We start from the raw sequence: 5,803 nt of genomic DNA, 5'->3' as shown, positions 1-5,803 counted from the left end.
TCACCATGTTGGCCAGGCTGGTCTTGATCTCCTGACCTCAGGTGATCTGCCCGCCTCGGCCTCCCAAAGTGCTGGGATTACAGGCATGAGCCACCGCTCCCATCCAGCTTCCAGTTTAATGGAATGGTTGTTGTGTCTCCTGGTGGCAGCATTCCTCCCTCTGGGACTAAGACTTCTAGGCCAGCAGAATGTAATGTTGTGGGAACAGGAAGCAAAATTTTGCTTCACTAGGGGTGATGGTGAGTGGTGCCACTTCCACTTCCACCCTTGATTCCTGGACCCGTGAATCCTGGCTATGGGAGAAACAGTACCATATATTGGATGCTGATTCAGAGCATACATGGCCTTCTGGAGAACTTTGCCCCAGCCCTACAAGGTATTGTCACCTAGTTGATGTTGTATTTTATTTTCATTTGTTTCAATGATTTTAATTCCCATCTTAATTTCTTCACTGACCCAATGATCTTTCTGAAGCATGTTGTTTAATTTCCATGTATCATATGGTTTCCAAAGTTGTTTTCTATTGATTTCTAATTTTTTTTCCACTGTGATCTGACAAGATGCTTGATATGACTTAATTATTTTAAAGTTTAAGACTTGTTTTGTGTCCCAACATATTGCCTGTTCTATAGAATGTTTCATGTGCTTTTGAGAAGAATATGTATTCTACAACTATTGGATGACATATTTTGCAAATGTCCGTTAGATCCATTTAGTTTAAAGCCTGATTTAAATCCGGTGTTTCAGCCAGGCATGGTGGCTCACACCTGTAATCCCAGAACTTTGGGAGGCCAAGGCAGGTGGATAACTTGAGCCCAGGAGCTCAGTGCTAGCCTGGGCAAATGGTAAAACCCTGTCTCTACCAAAATACAAAATTTGCCAGTCTTATAACCCGGCCTCAAAATAAATAAATATATAAATGCAGTGTTTTAGATGATCTGTCTACTAAGAGTAGGGTGTTGAAATCCCTCACTATTATTACATTGACCCATGCTCTTTAGATCTAGTAATATTTGCTTCATGAATCTGAGTTCTCTAATATTGGGTGCGTGTATGTTTATAATTGTTAATCCTCTCCATGGATTGATCTCTTTTCATGATATAATAATATTGGGGTTTGTTTTCTGTTTGTTTTCTTTGAATGGTCTAGCCAGTCTTCTGTAGGGCTGCCATTTGCTGGGGTTCACTCCAGACCCTACTTGCCTCAGTTACTCCCATACCTGGAGGTATCACCAGTGAAGACTGCAAAACGGCAAAGATGGCATCCTGCCCCTTTCTCTGGAAGCTCCATCCCAGAGGGCTACTGATTTATTGCTGGTTCCAACAGGCCTGTAGGAGGTGGCTGGAGGCCCCAGTTGGAAGTTCTCACCCAGTCAGGAGGAACAGGATCAGGGACCCAGTTAAAGAAGCAGTCTGGCTGCTTTGTGGTAGAGCAGCTGTGCTGTGTTGGGGATCCTTTCAGCCCCGTCTGGTTTGGGCTTTCCAAGTCCCAGAAGCTGGACTGGCTGAGAAGCCCAAATGGCTCAAGTGGTAACCTGCCTTGCCCCTCAGGCACTCTGTCTCAGGGAGAATTTAGAGCTCTGTTGGCCCCATAGAACATGGGTGGGGATGGCCAGAGGCTCTGACTTGGAGGACCCTGCTGGGAGGATCTGCCCCATGAGGAGGAGTGGATCGGAGTCCCACTTAAAGAAGCAGTCTGACCACACCTCAACAGAACAGCTGTGTCATGGTGGGGAACCACCTCTGTCCCTGTTGGCTTGGACTCTCCAAAGCTTGCAGGCTGGAACGGCTGAATCATCCAACTAACCTAGGTGGCAGCCCTCCCCTCCTCAGGGCACTCCATCCTAGAGAGAGTTCAGAGCTCTGTTCATAATATGTGCAAGCAGGCATGGCCAGAAGTCCCAGCTGGGAGGTCCTGCCCAGTGAGGAGGAATGGATTGGGCCCACTTAAAGAAGCAGTTTGGCCACAACATGGCAATGGAGGGACCCTTCCTGTCTGGACCATTTGGACTCTCCAAAGCCCGGAGGCTGGAACAGCTGAGTTGACCAAACAGCAGAGATGGTGCCCGCCCCTGCCCACAGGGGCTCTGTCCAGCCTCAGGCAGGCTTCACCCACCTTGTTGCTGGTAGCTGGCTGGAATTCCAAGCCAGTGGGTCTTATCTTGTGAGGTGCCATGAAAGTGTGGCCCACAGAACAATGCTGTTCAGCTCCCTGGGTTCCACCCCTTCCTAGGGGTATGTGCAGTTCTCTTGCCCTGCATGAGTTGCAGACATGTATGCTGGGGATCCTGGGGCTGGAGTATGTAAAGCTACTGGGTCTCTTTGTGTTCCTGAGCATCTGTTCTGCCAAGACTCCACACAACTCTGTGTGTCAGCCCCAAGGCCCTGATGGGCTCACAAGGGGATCTCCTGATCAGCAGATTGCAAAGATACATGGGAAGAGCGTGGTTTCCAGGGGTTGCACAATCACTCACTGCTTCCATTGGCTGGGGTGGGGTTCCCTTGGCTCAGTGTCGCTCCTGAGTGAGCCATTTCCCCACCCTGCTTATCTTCGTGCTCCATGGGTCGAGTTGTCCTAATCAGTCCCACTGCAAGAACCTGGATATTTCAGATGAAGTTGCTGTATTCACTTGCTTCTTTCATTCCTCTCTCTGAGTGCTGCAGACCACAGCTGCCTCTAATTAGCCATCTTGGCCCCTCTGACAAAGGACTCTTAGTAAGAGGACCTCAGCAGGGGTTAAAACATGTTGAACTATGTTCAAATAGTAGCTTTACTACTTACTCTCTAGTATCTTCACCTTTCTGATCCTCATTGCTTTTCTTTTGAAAAAATGTGGATAATAATTTTACTGAGCTCATAGGGTATTTTGAGGATTAAATGAGATAAGTTTGGCAATAAGCTTAGAATAGTAGGCTGCCTATATACTTCCTCAGTCAGAATTGGATGAGAAATTTGGGTAGAATGGATTTTGCTAGTAGAAGTTCAGGAAGAGAGAGGAATATTAATAGATTCACTTGGAGGGAAGACAAGAGGCAGAAGCAAAAGATAAGGATTTATAGTAACTTTTGCGATATCATGGCATGCGAAAGGTAGATATCTGTGTCACATGGCTGTCCCTAGTTTAAAAGAGCCTGAAAAGCAAGTGTCTCAACTGGGGTTGAGTACATTATTACCACAAACAAAATTAAGGCTCCTATTAGTAAGAAAGGTAGAAATAATAAATACTGGGTAGTCAATAAAGTGTCTGACACAGTCTCATAAGATAGGCAATAATAGTATAGTGTGCTTGTTTTCAAAGTAGAAGTAAAAGGTGACTTCCAGAAATCACATTGTTCTCTATTTCGTTCAGACTCTACTTGGTGTTGTTTCTAATACTTTAAGAAATTTATTGTCAAGCTAGACATGGTTCACATGAGATTTTAAAGTATGGTGACAAGTTTGGAAATTACTTAGGAAGTTTCTCAATTTAGGTTGAGAAAGGAACAGATTGGATATGTAACTACCAGGACAAGGTAAATAAAATAAAATAAAGAAATTAGTCCTAGATGGTTTTCTTACACCATTTGGATTAGAATTTGATCTTAGTTACATGATCTTAATTTGGCCAATTTCTTTCCTCTCTTATAATAATAGCTGACATTTATTGAATAGCTAATATGTGCCAGGTACGTTGCTTGGCACAGCATAAGCATTCTAGCCATTAATCTACATAATAACTCTATGAAGTAGGTACTATTTTTTAAACCATTTTAAGGATGAGGAAACAGAATCAGGTGGGTGAACTGATTCTCCTATAGCTCCACAGCTAGTAAGTGACAGAGGTCATTAGTGACCTAGATGGGAGCTAGACTAAGGGATCTACCAGTTGGAAAGCTTTCTGACTGACCTATTATTTTGTCTTATTCTGTTTAAAAAAACACACTCTCCATCTTTACTTTCTCAATAGAAATTCACTCAGTCTTATTTCTGATACCACCAGCTTCACTGAGGTCATTAATGATCTCCATGTTGTTAAATCTGATGGACACTTTGATGTCATTATCTGACCTAACTCCTTAGGTTTATTTGACACAGCCTACCAGTTTACCTTTTTTTAAACACTCAATTCCCTTGGTTTCCATGTTACCATGCTCTCTTGATTGTCTTCTTGCCATTCAGTGTGCCCTCTCCCATTTTAATCAGCCACAAATATTATTGAGCTATGTGGTATTCCTAATCATTTCCAGAGCCAGAGTACTCAGCTTGTCCATATAGAAAATCTTTAATTTCTGTAGTAATTGGATTTGAACATTGTTTTTTGCTTAACTTGTGCTGGGAATAACTATCTCCATGAAATACAAAGAAATAAAATTTTGTGGATATAATTTGTTAATAGTCATAGAGCAAGTAAATGACAGCTATAATTCACAGTTTTAATTTTCATGTCTGATCTATCTAGCTATCATCTATCTGTCTATATCTTTTCAGTGTTCATTGAATAGAACTTCTAGATGTGTCAGAGTAAAAGAAACATTTTATTGAAAAGTAATTGTAAAATTCAATGGTGGAAATGATAACATTGTTGTGCACATCACATTTTATTTCATAATCTCTCTTCTCTTCTCTTCATAAGAAACTCATGGATGAGTGCCAGGACCAACGCTGGTATCTGATATCTGTGAATAGTTGAGTATTTGGACCAGATCCATGTCCTGAGACATATAAGTAGCTTCTTGTGTCTTATAAGTGTAGACCAGGCAAGTTTCACAGAGGTATTTAAAATTAAGAGGGGATTTATCAAAAAAGATTGTAGTCCTGCATAGTTTGTGGACTCATTTCTAAGTGCTATGTCTGTGTTTTCATGTTTAGTAATTTTAAATCAATGCATAATACCTTAAGCTGTATAACCCACAGACACAAAATACTTCTTGGTTACAGAGATATTTTATATTTTATAATTAGAGAAAGATCTGAAATCTATCCAAAAGTAAGAGCCACTTTCACTGTAATATCTCATTTTGTAATTTTTGGATTGTAATCCTTCTGAAAATTGATTTCTGCAAGTTCAACTGACTCTATATTTATCCTCATTTTAAGGAAATTTAAACTGTCAATGCTTCCAGACAGCTTAAAAATATACATGTTGGAATATAGAGTTGAATTTGAAAGGTAAGCTAAAGTATCAGCCTTGTTTCCTAGAGAACTACCAAATAAAGACAATGTGTGAGAATGGCACGCTGAGGCTTCAGTGCAGAAATACATCTGTCCTGGCAATTTTCTCTGCAAGTTATGGCAAATTCTTAGGGGAAAACAGAAATGTGATATAATGAATAAAAATGGACCAGTCACAGGTATGTTGGAAATGGGAGACATGCAAAACCTGCAATAAAGTTTTTCAAATTATTTGTTTAATGTTAGTGGTTTACTGAGCTTTAAATAATTGACTAATATTGTCCAGATCACTATGATACTCAATATATGGGCAATGTAATGGGACCAGCATTATTTTGGTGTATAATGATATATACATTCTTAACTGGTTAAAATTATATTCTGAGTAAGAATATAATCTTGATCAGCTAGTTCATGGCCAAATAAATGTTGTTTTTGAAAGCTACACCTGATACGTATTTCTGGGCTGTTTCCCAGGACAGTGTGAGTAGAAAATACTGCTTGGTTCTTAAGCGTGCAAACTCAGTAGCTTCTTCCCAGTCCAGCTTATCCTAAAGTGTGTTCCACAGAAAAAAATTAACATTCTTAAGAATTCCATTGGAAAACCCAGTTATATTGACTTATTTTCAATTAATAATGCAACACTATATC

This window comes from Rhinopithecus bieti, unplaced genomic scaffold (genome assembly GCF_001698545.2).
Source record: "Rhinopithecus bieti isolate Rb0 unplaced genomic scaffold, ASM169854v2 scaffold_75175, whole genome shotgun sequence".
In the NCBI taxonomy this organism is placed as follows: Eukaryota; Metazoa; Chordata; class Mammalia; order Primates; family Cercopithecidae; genus Rhinopithecus; species Rhinopithecus bieti.
Note: the sequence above shows the minus strand (reverse complement) of the source record.